Source organism: Marmota marmota, unplaced genomic scaffold, assembly GCF_001458135.2.
Source record: "Marmota marmota marmota unplaced genomic scaffold, marMar, whole genome shotgun sequence".
NCBI classification, from domain to species: domain Eukaryota; kingdom Metazoa; phylum Chordata; class Mammalia; order Rodentia; family Sciuridae; genus Marmota; species Marmota marmota.
In genome coordinates this window covers 4,397,325-4,413,902 of record NW_026000057.1, presented here as the reverse complement: position 1 = coordinate 4,413,902, position 16,578 = coordinate 4,397,325, and the positions used below count along the sequence as shown (strand labels likewise).

Genomic DNA, 16,578 nt, shown 5'->3' with positions numbered 1-16,578 from the left:
TAGATTTTGCACTCATAGCACATCTCAATTTGGGTGAGCCACATCTCAGGTGCTCAGGGGCCACACTTGAGGCCGTTACCCAAATGGGCAGTGCAGGTCTGTACCAGGAGACCGGGCGAGCTAAGCCGTCATGATGTGGGGTTGGGTCTGACATGTGGTAGCACGTGCAAGGTCTGGAAGGGGAGACAGTGTGGTTGGGGGGATACGATAGTAACTAAAAATAAAGGCACATTTATTCAGGGCTTGTGTAGGACCAGCACTACTCCAGTCAATCTGTTACTAAACTACTCACTGACACAACACTAGGAAGTCCACCCATTTTATGGATGAGGAAACCAAGTCCCCGTGTTTCCATAACTTGCCCAGGTTCACACAGCTTTCAGGCTGTGACAGGTAGGATTTCTCACCATGACTTTGCCACTGAACAGCTTTGAAGCCTCATCTACAAAAATGAGGATAACTCCGGTCTCGTACCTACAGCCCAGTGTCTAAAGTTTCAACGAGACGATAACGATTAGGCAGTGGCATGAGGTTTGACCCAAAGGAAGGGCTCGGTGCACATTTTGGGGAAGATGATGATGGGGCCTGTGCACCCAGAGGAGGCATCCTACACCAACCCCGCCCCCAAGCTGGAAAGAGACAGTGTGAATGTGAAAGAAGCAAGAAACAAACCAGCCCAAGAGAGAGACAGCAATTCCACTCCCGGCCTCCCGTGGAGGAGCCCAGCCGAGGGCACCCAAAAGGGGAAACTTCGGGGGCTTTTTGGTGAATCTGCTAGAGGTCATTTCCCACCAGCAATCTGGCTGAACTTGATATATGAACAGAACTAAATCCATTATATTAATATCCCATGGCCATGACTATATTAATGTCACACACAGGGTAAGTCTCATGGTGGTTTTTATGGCTATAAATCAGCCACTTTGTGTCCTTCGGCAAATCACTTTACTTCTCTGGGTAGCCTCAGGTATAAAGTAAAAGGTTTGGATTAAATAATCAGTTAGATTTCCTCCAGCTAGAGCATGGTACATATTTTTAAAGTTTTATGTAGCCATAAAGGTATTGGAAGGAGTTACTCTTAAAACGTCTCGAGATGACATGAGATGAAAGTCTGGCACATCAACATCACCTGTATCAACACCTTCCCTCATCACCTCAACTGAAGAGCCAACCTTGAAAAGTCTCAAAGCATCTCAGGAAGGAAGACCCTGCTGTGCTCACTATTCCAGCCCTGTTTCTGGACCCATGGACGTTTCCTCTCGTTCACGGTCTCTGGTGATGGAGAACACGCCTGTGGTGACTCATGACCGTTCCTACCAGGACATTTTCCTCTTTTCATACCTTAGTCATGAATTTCCACTGAAATTGACCAGTGTTTTTACACATGCTGGCCAGACTAGTGTCGTTATCAACGTTTTAATGTTCAGATAGATTAAACAAATCATTAAATACACCGACAAATTTCTGCAATGCTGGCACCATCTGTGCAAGAAAAGCGAAAAAATTCATAATAATCTTCAAACTCTGATTTACATAAAAATGGGAAATCAATGGACGTTTAGCAGGCTGGTTGACTTTGGCTTCATTCTCTATACAACACTTTCTGCCATTAAAACAAAAGAGCCAGGCGTGGTGGTGCACACCTGTAATCCTGGTGGCTCAGGAGGGTTAGGCAAGAGGGTCGCATGTTGAAAGCCAGCCTCAGCAACTTAGCAAGGCTCTGAGCAACTCAGTGAGACTCTGTCTCTAAATAAAATATAAAAAGAGGGCTGAGGGCTTGACTCAGTGGTTAAGCACCCCTGGATTAAATCTATGGTATAATAATAATAATAATAATAATAATAATAATAATAATAATAATGGTTTAGTGCTTTTATTCTACCATTTATCTTCTCTTTCATTCTCCCCTAAAGAATAATGCAATCAGGGTTTTAAAAATGAATTAACATTTGAGTGTTTACTATTCATAAAGCAACATGGAAGAAAGTCTCCTGATAGAAGAAAGTATCAACAGAATCTCTCTAGAAGGTGACATTTTACTTGAGGTGAATTACAAGGTGTAGAAGAAAGAGCTCTGGATTCAGACCTTGGACACATTCATGTTGGAGAGCCCCAGTTTTCCCATCTGTAAACTGGGAGATTCTTAGTTTTCTCACAAGGACAAGATGCACTAGAAATGATGCATAGCAGTTAGTAAAAGCTATTATCAGAAGAGAGATGTTATGGTTTGGATATGAAGTGCCCCCCAAAGGTCCTGTCCGTGTTAATGCGAGAATGTTTGGAGGTGAAGTGTTTGGATTGTGAGAGCTGGAACCTCAGTGGTCGATCCTAGTTTGAAAGGACTGACTGGGTGGTAACTGCAGGCAGGTGGGGCATGGCTGGAGGAGGTGGGTCACTGGAGGCCAGGATGCTTCTGCCCTGAGGTCCCTTCCCTTGCTCTCCTCTTTCTGTTTCCCAGCCCTCCTGCCCTGAGCAGTTTCCCCCCACCACGACTCCCTGCCTCACCTTGGGCCTGGAGGAACGGACTCAGCAAACCAGGGACTACATCTCTGAAACTGTGAGCCCATGTCAACTGTCCCTCCTCTACTGTGAGCCCATGTCAACTGTCCCTCCTCTAAGTTGCTCTTGTCAAGTATTTTGGGCACAGCACCACACAGCTGATTAACACCACCAGACAGAAAAGCCAGGCTATAAGAAGCTAAGAAACCAGAATTTTCAACTAGAAGTGAGAAAATATGGTGGATCTTAAAGGCTGGGAGGAGTTTGGGTAGATGGAGAGGGTAACAGGACATTCAAATCCTGAACAGCGGTGTGAAGGTGGGATGTAGGGCATAATCACCCAGACACCAAGTGAGGCACACCTGACCGAGACTGTTGGGGCCTGAGTGTTGACTGAGTAAATGGCAGCAAAAGGAAGAATCTGTAAGATTCAGAGAGTTTATGGAGGCAAAGGCGGGGTCAAAAATGATTGGCATCTAGAGGACCTGGACTAATAATAAAATCTATACATTATCTGAAAGAGGGAAGTCCTGGCGCTGGGTTGTAGATCTGCTGGAGTGCCCTTGGCTCTCATTTATTCCTTCAGGCAAACTTCATTCAATGGCCACAAGTGCTGACCTTGAGCTCATAAAGATGAAAAACACAAAGTTTCTTCCCCTTTAGGGCTGGCAATGGAGACAAATGAGTCAACAGGTACAAAACACGGAGACAAACAATTAGGAGAGGTGTGAGCCCACATCCTATCATTACAGGCACAGGAAAAACAATCTCCTGGACTTGATGAAGAATTTCTCTTTTCCTTTCAAAAATTCCAAGCATTCCCATTGTGGGATTGGATCCCAAAAATTAATCTCAAAGACTAATTTTAAAATTAGTTTTAAAATACTGAAATAACTCTGAGGACTCCTCCATCTGAATGATGTATGTGTCTGCTTAGGATCTTCATCCACGTGCACCGTTCCTCCTCAAGTGGGCTCCAGGTCTCCTTCGCTGCCCTGCATTGCGACTGATCAGCTTTATTTATGCTGTCTTTTCTATGGACCTAGCTTTAAGCCCTGGAGGGTCAGAATCATCTTAAAATTGCTTAGCTCCAATGCACAATCCCCTGCACATCATAAGTCATCTATTAAAACAAATTTAGCATAGACATAAACCAAGGAAGACTAAGATGTGTGCAATCTCTCTGTTCAGAGCTCTCTCCGGCTCATTTATTTTAATACATCCTTCTTCCAACCATTGCAGGGTTGGAAGGATGAGCTCCATCCCGTGCTTGAACAGGAACAGAACTAACACTCATGAACTGCTCACAAAAACCCAGTAAAACATGGTCTAATACCCTCCCCAATGTACAAAAGAGGAAACCGGGATGCAGAAAGATTCAAGTGCCTTGTCTGAAGTCGCACTGCCAAGGAGTGCAAGAGCTGAGTGTGGGACCCTTGCATAGCAGTGCCAGAGCCTGTGCCACCAAACTACCCTGTTACAAGTGTCAAGAAAACTCCTGCCGTCCCACAGTTCTAGAAAGCTCACTAAAGAGGAGGGGCAAGAGTTCAGTTTCCTGCTTCTCCAGTCCCTCCAGGGTCTAGAGGGCCACTTTGGGTAAGTAAGAAACCTCTCTGGAACTTTCTTTCACTGCAGACCACAGACCCACAGACCTAGCAAACCTTCCATGATCAGGCAAACTGACATGAAATCCACTCCTCCGGGGTGTGCAGGTAAAAGCCATCAAAACACACCTGGACTTCCGAAGCCCTGACTATTGAACGCTGCCAATGTTTTCCTTTCCTTTCATCCGTGGCAAACTTTCTCAAATTAAACAGCATTTCAGAATTATCTAGATAGATTTCCTTTGTCTCCTTTTTTTTTTTTAAGTTGAGAAACGCAGCATCATGGTTGAATATCTAAATATCCTCCTTTATTTTCTCACACTCCACACTGCATTTTAATCATCCACCACAGGAGGAGTCACAACAAATTAGTCTTATTCTCCTCTGAAGAAGTGGGCTAGGCTGGGGTGTAGCTCAGTGGTCAAGCGCTGGCCTAGTGTGTGTGCGGGGCACTAGGTTTGATCCCCAGTATGGCAAAAACGCTTCTCTAGTAGGAAGAAGAAAATTGGTTGGTTGGCTCCTGTTCTTCCTTGGCAAGGGGATATCAAAATTCTCGAATGTGAAAAGTCCTTTATCAACACTTTCTTTTAAGACATTTTTCAAGGCACCTACAAGGACCAAATTCCAAAAGTGATTCTCTGATTCACTTTCACAGACCATTTCCACAGGACAGATTCCTTCTTTTGCTTCATGACCCACTGAAGTTTGGATCTGAAGTGTTCCCAGAGACCCGTGTGTTAAAGGTCTGGTCACCAGCCTGTGGCACAACTGGGAGGTAGTGGAACATTTGGTGGGGGGGACTAGTGGAAGGGAGTTAGGTAATTGCAGGTGGACCCTTGAAGGGGATATTGGGATCTAGACCTTCCTCTCTCTCTTTCGCATTCTGGCCACCATGAAATGGTCAGATCTCTTCCACCACTTGTGTCCACTGTAATGGATTGTGCCACCACAGGCCCAAAGTGATGGTACCAATTGACTATGTACTGAAAGCACTAAAACCATGAGCCAAAATAAAACTTTCCTCCATAAAAGTTATTTTTCTCAGGTGTTTTGTCACAGTAATGAAAAGCTGATTGACAAAGACCCTCAGCTTCAGAGATGGGTCTATACTTACCCCAAATCAACTGCAAGACTGCTGTCACAGCCCTTTCTTTTACTTCATGACATCCCAAATTGAGAGACCTCAACGTGTTGAAGTCAACATGTTGGGAAGCACCCCAGTGTCCCAAAATGTTGCACCTGCTCTTGTTGCCAGATCTGAGCTGGCTCTCTAGAGAAAAAAACTGCCTGGTGACATTGAATTCTGTGAGTCTCCTACACACACCTCCAGTGCATGAGGGTGGCCCCTTGTCACCAGCTTGTGGCACTGCAGAGAAGTTTAATCATTTGCTCCTGATCAACTGTAGCAGTCCCAGGAAGCTGGAAGGAGAAATACCAGAATTCCCAATTCCCCAGTCAGTGTTTAACTCTTCCTTCACATAAAACAGTTGGAGTCTACAGGGCCACCATAGGCCAAGTCAATAATATCACTCGAATGCCATTCTCACTGCACCTCATCTTGACTCTTCTCCTTATCTCACCAGGTGAAGGAGCAGCAGTATTTGGCAGTATCTTATCCACAGATTCTTCCTGCCTTTCACTACTTCCAGGAAACCAGGAAGTGAGCAACTTTGCTTTGCTGTGCGTGGTCTTCTGCCATGTTGTACTGCCTCACCACAGACTCAAAAATAATAAGAGTCCACTGATCATGGACTGAAACTTTTGAAACCATGAGCCAAAATCATCATCATCATCATCATCATCATCATCATCATCATCTTTCCTCTTTTAAGTTGCTAATGCCAAGAATTTGGTCACAGCAATGAAAATCAGGCTAATACAATTGGTCCAGGCTCTGAGCCTCCTAGCAGCTAAGTAAAAAAAGGAAACATAATCAGTTTCTGACTTCTCCTTATCTTTATGGACCTTAGAAACAAAAATGGACTAAAAAAATTCAAGCACAACTGGATGGAGTCTAAATTGTTTAGAGGATCTCATCAAAAGGAACGCTGATTGTCAGCTTCATCCTGCCACCGGGATGGGACTCTTTCTGTGGCGTTTGTGCTGGGTGAAGGAGCTGTCAGACATTCAACTCTGGCCTGTGGGTAACCAGCCACTGGGTGGGGCAGGGAGATGACCGCATGATCGGATAGTGATGAAAAACGATTTTGACAGGCCAGAGCAGTGAGCTGAATCCAACAAGATGAAATTAAACAAGGACAAATGTTAAATGCTTTTCTTAGGTCACAGGGAAAAAAGGATGGCATAAACCCAGAATGGAGGAGATCTGGCTCATCAGCAGGCAATTAAAAAAGAAAACACACACACACACACACACACACATACATATACACACACACACACACGCACATACACACACACACACACAATACCTGTAGGTTTTACGCTAAAACCATGATACTCAAAACAAAAACAAAATCAAAGTTTTTTTGGTGCAATTTTGCACAAAACAAGGGATATAACTGTTCCATCCTTCTTTGAGATTACTAGACTACCTTTGAGATTAGATTCTTGGGACCCTACATTATGTCTATGGAAAATAGGGTACATGCCACCATTAAAAACAGGTTTTGAAAAAGCAAATTATTGTCAATAAGCTCCTCTACCTAACCTAGTTATTTCCATAGCTTACATGTCATTTTTTGTACTGCACACTATACTTTAAATAAAACAAAGCAAACACATCCTATTAGAGCACATTTTGATGAGTGGTTGATGGACCACAAACCACAGTGGTTCATGGACTCCACTCCATGGATTTCAGGACAGTTGAGCAGGCAGAGGGTTTCATCATGGGGGAGAGATGGGCAAGAAAAGATTAGGCTGGTCCCAGGTTGACGTAAGGGTCATAAGGAATACTGGTTGTAAAATCCTCATAGCTTTTCAAGTGCCTTCTCTTTTAAAGAATTGATCTTATCCTCACAATAGGTTTGGAAAGTTTTGTTGTTTTGTTATTATTAATATTTCCATTTTGATAGATAGGCACATTCAGATAAAGATGTAAAATGATTTCAGAAAAATCACACAGCCAGTGTGCAGCCAGGCAGAGGCACAAGCAATGTGTTCAAGTACAGCAAGACACATTTAAGTTCAATCTTCAAAACAAATATCTTCCTGCAATTCGGACTTGAGCAAAGACAAGCAGCCATCTCCAGATTTCCATGTAGATGGTATCTCTAATGGAGCAATGAAAGAAATGTATTGAAGAACTGACCTGCCGCAGTCTGGCTGGGCACAAATCACCAGCCACTGAAGCAGGAACAAACTTTATTTTTAAACTGTAGGAAAACACTTCACACAGCTCCCGGGGAATCCTCCCGAAGGCCACGAGGCTTGTCCAGGAACCCCCAGCCGGAAATATCTCTCCCGGAAATCCCTCCTCCTGCACTTCCCCAACCAATGGGAACTCTCGGGGAATCCCCGGAAATCCCCACGAGAACTCCAAAATAGTGCGAGAACTCAAAAGTTGCGGCAGAGGCGGATAGTAATGCCTCGCCTGTCAATCAATACTGTTGGCAAAATGCCAGGGGCCATACAGACTCGGCCGTGGCTCTCAGCACTGACCATTGCTGTGGCTATCAAAATTTTTGACCATAGCCTATATAAGAAAATATATTTTGTATCATCATCATGGGCACACACACCACGGCAAAAGTTTAACACACTAGATGGGTGTGGTGGCACACATCTATAATTCCAGCAGCTCGGGAGGCTGAGGCAGAAGGATCCCAAGTTCAAAGGCAGCCTCAGCAACTTAGCAAGGCCCTAAGCAACTTAGCAAGACCCTGTCTCAAAATAAAAAATAAAAAGGGCTGAGGGGCTGGGGCTGGGGCTGGGGCTCAGTGGTAGAGCGCTCGCCTAGCACACCTGAGGCACTGGGTTTGATCCTCGGCACCACGTAAAAATAAAAAATAAAAATAAAAAAAGGTATGTGTCCACCTACAATTAAAAAGTAAATTTTTTTTTTAATAAAGGGCTGGGGATGTGGCTCAGTGGTTGAGTGCTCCTGGGTTCATCCCAAGAAAGAAAGAAAGGAAGGAAGGAAGGAAGGAAGGAAGGAAGGAAGGAAGGAAGGGAGTTATTTTAACACACTAATGCAAATAATTACTGTGCATTCGATTCTTTTCTATTTAATTGTCTTTAGTGCTGACCTTTAGTGCTGATCTCATTTCCCAGGCCATTTCACCCAAACTCACAAACATGGAAGTAGAGAACTACTTATTGGGACTGCTTGGGTGGGTTAGAGAACCAAAAATTTCTCCCCAACAATGAAATGCAAGAGTACTGGGTCTCCCAGATTCTGTTATATAACTTTATAAAAAATACAAAGAACCCCAAACCCTCCATAGAAACGCTTTTTTTTTTTGTCTCCAGTTTATTGTCTTTGCTCTCGTTCTGGTTTAGTGAATGTTTCCACTCTTGATTCTACTGCTTCCAGGATCATCTGTCCCCATCTACATACTACGTCATGTGAAAAACCCTTTATTACTTGACATTACCCACCCCCAGCAGTTACAAATCCTGCGATCACACTAACAACTCTATTTCATTTTTGTGCACCAAGTTGAGAAACTTTTTTCAATGTGGTTTTTGAGAGGCCATGACCATGACCTTGAATGGCTGGTGCTAAGGGTCAAAGGAGGCAGTGTCTACTGAGCACCATGGACGGGCCCCGGCCCAGGCCAACCCAGATGATGTTGAAGGAGGTGAAGCCGATGGTGATGAGGTTACCATGGTGAGGCTCCTCTCCTCTAGAAACCAAACCTATTAAATACCCCATGGTCTTGACATGCCTTCTTTAAGCAAACACAAACTGGTTTCTAAAAATCACACCTTACTATTGTTTTTTTAAATCTCTAATTCTTTTGAGTAGTTCAAGGTCTTAGCATTAAGCTCTATGGTCTGCTGTTTCCCTGCCTTTTCCTTCTGGTTTTAAGCAGGACATCTGACCAGTCTCATTTTCTTCAGTCTCTCATAGGCTCCTGTGCTTCCTGCATCACTGGCAAGTTGCTGTGTGCATCGAGATGTAATTCAGTGCCGCCAGAGACCAGGGTTAGACTAGAGGAGCTGGTCTTCTGTGGTTTGGTGGCTTCTGTTCTCTCCTAGAAATGTTTTCAGCTTGGAGATCATTCTTTTTGAACAATAAAGAAAAAAAATATGATACTAAGCAGTTCAATCCTCAGGTCATCTGTGAACACCATGCTACTCTCACTCACAGTTGGGTCTGTCTCTTTATTGTTCAATTTATTTTGAGAAGTCTCAGCACATTTTGGGTTTGGGCAGCTTCCTCCTCCTCCTCCTCCTCCTTCTCCTCCTCCTCCTCTTCTCTATTGAGCACACTACCACTGAGCTCCATCCTCAGCTTTTTTCTTTTTTTGAGAATGGTCTTACTAAGTAGCTGAGAAACTTGCTAAATTCCTGAGGCTGGCCTTGAACTTGGGATCCTCCTGCTTCAGCCTCCTGAGTTGCTGGAATTGCAGGCGTGTGTCACCATGCCTGGTGGGGTTTGGGCCTCTTGGCACATTCAGGTGGTAGGTGTTTAAAGTCCCTGGCCAGACTGCTGGATTTAAACCTCAGTCTTCCACTTACTAGCTGGGTGATGTTGAACAAGTTTCTTCACCTCTCTGTGCTTCTATTTCCTCATCTGAAAATGGAAAAAGACCTATTTACAAATGGAACAAGTCTTATTCCATCTATATTGCAGGGGTTTTGTGAAGTTTAAACAAGTAGAATTCCTATAAGCTCTTGTGGCATTAGTTGGAACCCTCTAAAGGCCTCTGTTTTCTCTTTGCAGGTTATGCACTGGATGAAATTCCACAAAGGCCCTTGAAGTTTTGGAATTTCCTTCCACAAGATGCTTTTACTGAATAAGACAATCCCCGCAAACCAAATGTTCTCTCTGATGTGTGGATGATAACAGACAATAAGTGTGTGTGTGTGTGGGGGGTGATAGAAGTTCATTGGATTAGACAAAGGAGGATGAAGGGAAGGGAGGGGGATGGGAATAGGAAAGACAGTGATCGAATGAAACATCACTTTCCTGTGTTCATATGTTAATACGAACATCATGTACAACCACAAGTATGGGATCCTGATTAGGATAAGTTATACTCCACTTATGTATAATATGTCAAAATACACTCTACTGTCATGTATATCTTAAAAGAACAAGTTTTTAAAAAGTGGAAAAAAATGATGTCTTTCCTGGATCTTTTGATACCTGCTTTCATAATGGCCAGGATGTGTTTGACTACACTCAACATTTGTGTTGTTCTCTGGTCAACACACCAAGAGGAGAAAGCCACTTTGTCTAATTCCAGCCACTTCCCCGTCAGGGAGCAAGTTGCTCTTTAGGAGTCCAGTATTGGCCATTCTTTGTGTTTCTTCTGATTTCTAAGCGACAAAACCCTGTCTGCTAGGCAACCCAAAACGCATCAGATGTGCAGCTTGCAGCAGAACAAAATTCCCGTATGTGATAGGAAACCACGCTCCCTCTGCACCGTAACATGCCTCCCTGCTGAGTTTCCAAGCTTTCCAATCGAGATAACCATCCTGATGCTGCACAGAACAGTTCTATCCAGCAGCAAAAATGCTTGCCAAAGACTAGACAGATTTTTAAGGACCTGAGGCCTTCATTTCTAGGGAATTACTTGTCCACAGGAGAGCAGCAAGTGCCAGAGAACTTCAGGCATTGGAAATAAAAGCCAAATAAAACAGCCCCAGCCTCAAGGAGCTTCCAGTTACAAGGGCACCAAGATTAATCTAGTCTCAGGGTTAAACTTGAACTGTAGCCATGTGTCTCTCACATACACAGGCCTGACAGTTGACTCTTTCTTGAAGTTTTGTCAAATTTCTAAAGCACCTAGGTCACCCAAGAGGTGATCCTGAGGTCATGGACAATGGAATGAGAACAGCTTGGAGAGACATGTGACATTGGAGAAACCTTGCTAATTGATATCCAGAAGGGCAGCTGGATGGGAATTGTGCCTGGATCGCTGGGGAGGGGTGGGGGAGGAGTGGGAACTGGTCTCTCCATGAAACAGAAGACACAGGGAGAGAATGTTAGTTCTGGGTAAGTTTCACTTCATTAAAGGGAAATGAATGACAGTAACAAAAGTAATTCTATCAAAAGTCTCCACTGATTTTTAACAAAAAGGATGGCTCTTAAATTCTCTGTCCGATGGCTTGATTATTTGACCTGGTTTCCCTTTTAGTTGAAACAATAATTTCATTTTTCTGCACAGGAAAAACAGTTCTTAGCATGGGGAATGGTCTCTATACTCTCTAGACCTCTGTTTAAAATTTTTCTTAAAATAGGTGATTCCTCCTTTTTTTTTTTCTGAAATGATATGGTATTTTGATGAAGGCCTTCTAGATCTCTTGAAATTCTGGTCGTTTTCCTTATAATTTTCAAAGTGATCTGTTTCAATGAAGAGTTTTTATAAGAAGTATTTTCCCCCCAAGTTTTGTAATAAACTGAAAAATGGTAGCAAAAGAACAATTGCAAGTAAACTAATAAAATAGAATATATTTATTATAAAAAGGCACAACATAACCTGGTTGGATTAAGCAGTGATTTGAGATAAGCCCTGTGTGTGCTCAGAGTTGGGGGCGCACAGCATTTGCACAATGATGGCCCAAGAGTGGGAACCAGGGAAAGTTCTAAGAACACATGTGTATAAAGGTGTACAGAGAGGCAGCAAGTGACCTGGGTGACAAGATGGCTGAGGAAATCCACTTACATGGAGGAAAGATTTATCTTGACTCAGTGTCAGAGGTTTCAATCCATGGCCAGTTGGCTCTGTTGCTTTGGGGCCTGTGTCAAGGCAGAACATCATGGCGGGAGTGAGTAGTGAAGCAAGGCTGCTCACCCATGGTGGCCAGGAAGCAAAGAGAAACAGAGGGAGGCACCCATGTCCCAATATCCCCTTCACGGACACGCCCCCCCCTCCACTGGGGCCCAGCTCCTACAGGGTCCACCACCTCCCCCTGATAGTGCCATGGGCTGGTGACCTAGCCTTGAACACAGGGCTTCTGGGGGACATTTAAGTTTCAAGCCATAATTCACATAATATCTCACTGGGGAAGAGGCACCTACTTACTTCAGTTGTTATTAAACATCTGACAAATGAGACTGCAACACGGATTGAGCCGGACGGAGTTGGGCCGGGGATAAGGGGACTCCGATTCACACACAGCCTGCCTTCATTTCTCTCATGCACTTCCTGGGCCTGAAGATGCATAGCTTCTGACATGAGGACTGGCCTGGTACTGCGGGGAAATGGCCTGCTGAGTAGTAGTTAGGATTCAGGGGACTCGGGGGCGGGGGGGGGGCAAACAAATTCTTAGAGATAATCATCTCAAAAAAATGCGAGTCTTTGCACACAGTGCCTGCAGACCTGAGTCCAGGGGCAGTTTTGTACCTTGGCCATCATGGAAAGGGCTATTGGCTGCTTATTGATCTTTCCTGTCACACTGGAGCAGAGTGATAACAAATCACTGTCACCAACATCATCTTGGAACGTGGAGGACAGCAGTCTATGCACACATCATGCGACCTTCTTCCTTGCACTACTAGGAGGATGAACAGGAGGAGAGGAAATTGATTTATTGATTAAATGCATGCTAGAAGAAGGAATCAGGGAGGCCAGCACTTAAGCACTTGACCGAATAGCAGAAAGTGATTATTCTAGTTGCAGGAACTTCCCAAGTGACCCAGGGCAAGTCACTTAACCCCTTTGCCTCAGGTTTCCTCATCTAGAAGAGGACTACCTTGCTCAGTAACCATGATGGGGGAGCATGAGGACTCGCTCAGATGGCTAATGAGTCAGTTGGTAGGGTTGACCTCCGAGTGGCTCCTCTACTGCACCTGTGTGGGGAAATCCCTGGGAAACTTCTGCACCTGTGCTAGTGCCAAGGCTCAGGAAGGGGCTATGAGGCAGGCTTGGCCAAAGAGGTGCCATTAGAAAAAGGAAGAAAAGCAAAGAGAACATCAGGTCCTACTAAGGGCACATCTTTGAACAAGACAGGTGGCACATGCACTTTCTCAGGATGAAGATACTCATAGAAGGTCATGCATTTACTGAAACATAAGCCACGTACACCTAATGTATCAAAAAGCCAAGTTTTGGTGTGATGTACAACCTGCCATTGAAACACATCGGTACTGGGGATTGAACCCAGGGCCTCATGCAAGCTAGGCATAGCACTCTACCACTGAGCTACACGCCAGCCCTGAGACCCATCTTACACAGAACATGGTGCTGATGTACACCAAAAGTTGTGTGATCATCTCTCCACAGTTAGAGGTAGCTGGCATATTTGATTGGCTTGGGACAATGTTTACCTGATCTATGGAAAGGTTGTTCTTAAATTTTGCATTTTCTTTTAAATCTAGAAACACAATAATTGGGAATTTGTAAGTTAACCTGGAACAACAAAATCAGACCCAAACAAATCTATTCAGTCCTAGTTTTTCAAATTATGAAAAAATCAGTCACTATTTTTCTTTGGTCTAATGAAGTGATTAAGACACCAGGAACACAAGTCTCTTGACCCCAGTCTTAACAAAGAAGGATTCTTTTTTCTAAGCAATAAAAATTGCTTTGAGATTTTTATGCCTCTGTATGTTTCATAAAGGATGATTAAGAACATCTAGAAGGCAAAGGACACGGTACCACATCAGGATGGTTAATTTTATATCAACTTGACTAGGCCACTGCACCTGGATATTTGGTCAAACATCACTCCAGATGCTGCTGTGAGGGTACTTTCTAGATGACAATACAGTTCAATGAGTAGATTCTGAGTGTGAGTGAAGCAGATCACTTTCCATCTTGCAGGTAGGACATATCCAATCAGTTGAAGACCTTAATAGGAAAACACTGCATTTCTGGGAGGAAGAGGAAATTCTTAGCAGACAGCCAGAGATCCAAACTGCAACCCTACCTTGCCCATGCTGGACTTGTCAAGCCTCCACAGTTGCATGAAACAGTCTCTTAACATACATCCCTTCCCATATCCATCCCATCAGTCCTGTTTCTCTGGAGAGGCAGACACTGAGATAGGTATTACCAATGTGTACCAACACTTTTTTTTTTTTTTCTCCTGAATCCATAGGATTGTACTTTCCTAAAAGCTCAAAAGTTAACACTGGTCCTGCAACTTGCTTTGGATATTCAAGTGGAAGTGACAGGTGTCGCTTCTAAGCCAAAGCACTTAAGGGTCCCGGAGTGATTCTTTATGTGCTCCCACTGTGGCAGCAATACCAAAACCTTGCACTGAGAAGGTGAAAATATCAGGTTTCTGTGTATATGGAGCATGAATGAGAATTATGTTGTTTCAAACCACTGAGATTTGAATATTTTAACACCAGTTGGTGTGTGGGGCAGGTTGTCCTGTGTCGCAGTAACACCTAATCAACTATACATATTACAAATTTGCAGTTTTTTCAATAGGGCTTCTATTTGATGTAAGTCCTGAATAGTGGTTTGAAATACTGTATGCACTTGAGGGTAATAAAACTTTCTCTAAAATTATGTTAATTTTTCACAAATTGGTCTTGCCTTTAATCCAATTATAGGTATAATATTTTGCCACAATGATCAACATCCGTTCCATTATAAAGCCCAGAATACATGGAGTTCATAGGGATTTTAACAGTTTTGGAAAGTAGGCCTTGAAAACTGGTCTATCCCCACTGTTTCAGGGTTTTGTGATTTTATGAAGTTCTAGAATATGTCCATCTTTCTATCTACTCTGAAATTATTAAGAATAAAAGGAGAAGGTTCAATACTGCAGATGTATCAAAACTGATCTTCAAATAAAATAACATCCATTGTGACTGTTCAGTTTAACCATAGAAAATCTGGCTTGTGCTAGGTGGGGGGAAAGAGAGTTAAAATAAGAGCTGAACCACATGGGCCTGCAGAGAAACAAGAGATAAAATAGATGGAAATAATTAGATTTCAAAATTATCCAGTCCTGAGTTTATCTAGAATTTTAAGATAGAAACATACAGTTAAGGTGATCAAATTGGAAGTATTCAGATTTTAAAAAGAAGTCTGTTTTGGTCCAATTAAGTGTAGGACCATTTTCCCACATAAATATGTAAACCTAGAATGGAAACTCTATTGCTTCATTGTACGTGGAGGATGTGAACAATGTCATACTTACTTTCCTATCCCCATGAGGCACAGCAGTGTCTGCCTGCAGCTGTTGTTCATTAAATGCTAAACTGATTTCTGCCACCGCTTCCTCAAATCCCTACTTGCTGGCCACCTCCCCTACCTTCTAAAGGAAGGAACAGAGCAAGGAATGGTCAGGGCTATCTCCACTGTTCTCTCCCATGTGGAGTGGATCGCTGCCCACTCCTACAGTCCTGCCCCTTTGGATAACTGGCTCCAGTGGTGAGTCAACTGATCTGTCAACATCAGCGACACTCACGGTTGCACTGCCATGTACCAACAGGCAGCAGCTACTGGAACTAAAGTAGCTGCTGGCTATTCAGACTCCAGAGAGGTAGGTCATGGCTAACACCGCACCTCTCAGGAGTCTAGTTCAACAACCATCAGGGCAACCTCACTAAGGGCAGTCAGCGTCATGCTGCCGAGCACCAAGCCTCCTGAAACAAGGTTGGAAGAGAGAAGAATTGCAGTTGTCTTTCTTTCATCAACAATTTCTTTTTGTGGAAGAAAAACAAGGGTTGAAGCAGTTTGGCTGTGAATTGCAAGGTCATTGCGTGGGCTGTAATCTGCCTTGGAATACAAGTGTGAGCCAATACTCTCGAGGGTCATTTGCTTTGAAGACAAAGTTCAGTGCAACAAAAGGCGTTGTCGGACCACAGTTAGGAAAAGTCTGGATCCTCAGGTTGGGACACTGGACTGAGGTCACCGGAGAGTCAGTGTGCTTATCAGAGCCCATTCCCCTCTTGAGGTTGCTTCTGTGCTTAAGATGTAGATTACCACAGCCTCCGGGGTGACAAGCCTCACACACCAAGTGGATGCTACTGTGTTTCCAGGCCTTAAGGAATCCCTTAAGCATTTGTTACTATTTGCCACATAATTAGAAAACTCCTAGCATGCACTACATATTGACTCAAACAAGAGGCTCAAGATGTAAACCATCTCTCAGTAACATTCCCTCCCTGAATGCTGAGATGGAGAACATGAAAATCAGACCACATGTCTGCCATCTGTATTTGTACTTGTCAACAGCTCTGTTTTGGGATAAACAGTTTTGAAATAAGAATCAATTCAACTTGTTGGAAGATTAGCCAAGGAATAGCTCAAAGACCAAAACAGAATGTGAAGTCAGATAGTCTAAAAATCAAACACAATTTTGTTTCTCACTAAACATTCTGTTTTGTCACAGCCCAGGAGAAGTGTGGCAGCCAGGGTTTGAGGAGGGGGGGGGG

At 43.6% G+C, this 16,578-nt stretch overlaps 1 long non-coding RNA gene across 1 annotated transcript; it reads right to left on the bottom strand.

The window, feature by feature from the left end:
- Nucleotides 1-11,671: 11,671 nt before the first annotated feature.
- Nucleotides 11,672-16,572, bottom strand: LOC107141247. The gene is made up of 3 exons (XR_001503409.2): nt 12,587-16,572; nt 12,266-12,434; nt 11,672-11,979 (listed from the first exon to the last, which is right to left on the bottom strand). It is a non-coding gene; the product is annotated as an uncharacterized LOC107141247 (long non-coding RNA).
- Between the last annotated feature and the right edge of the window lie 6 nt (nt 16,573-16,578).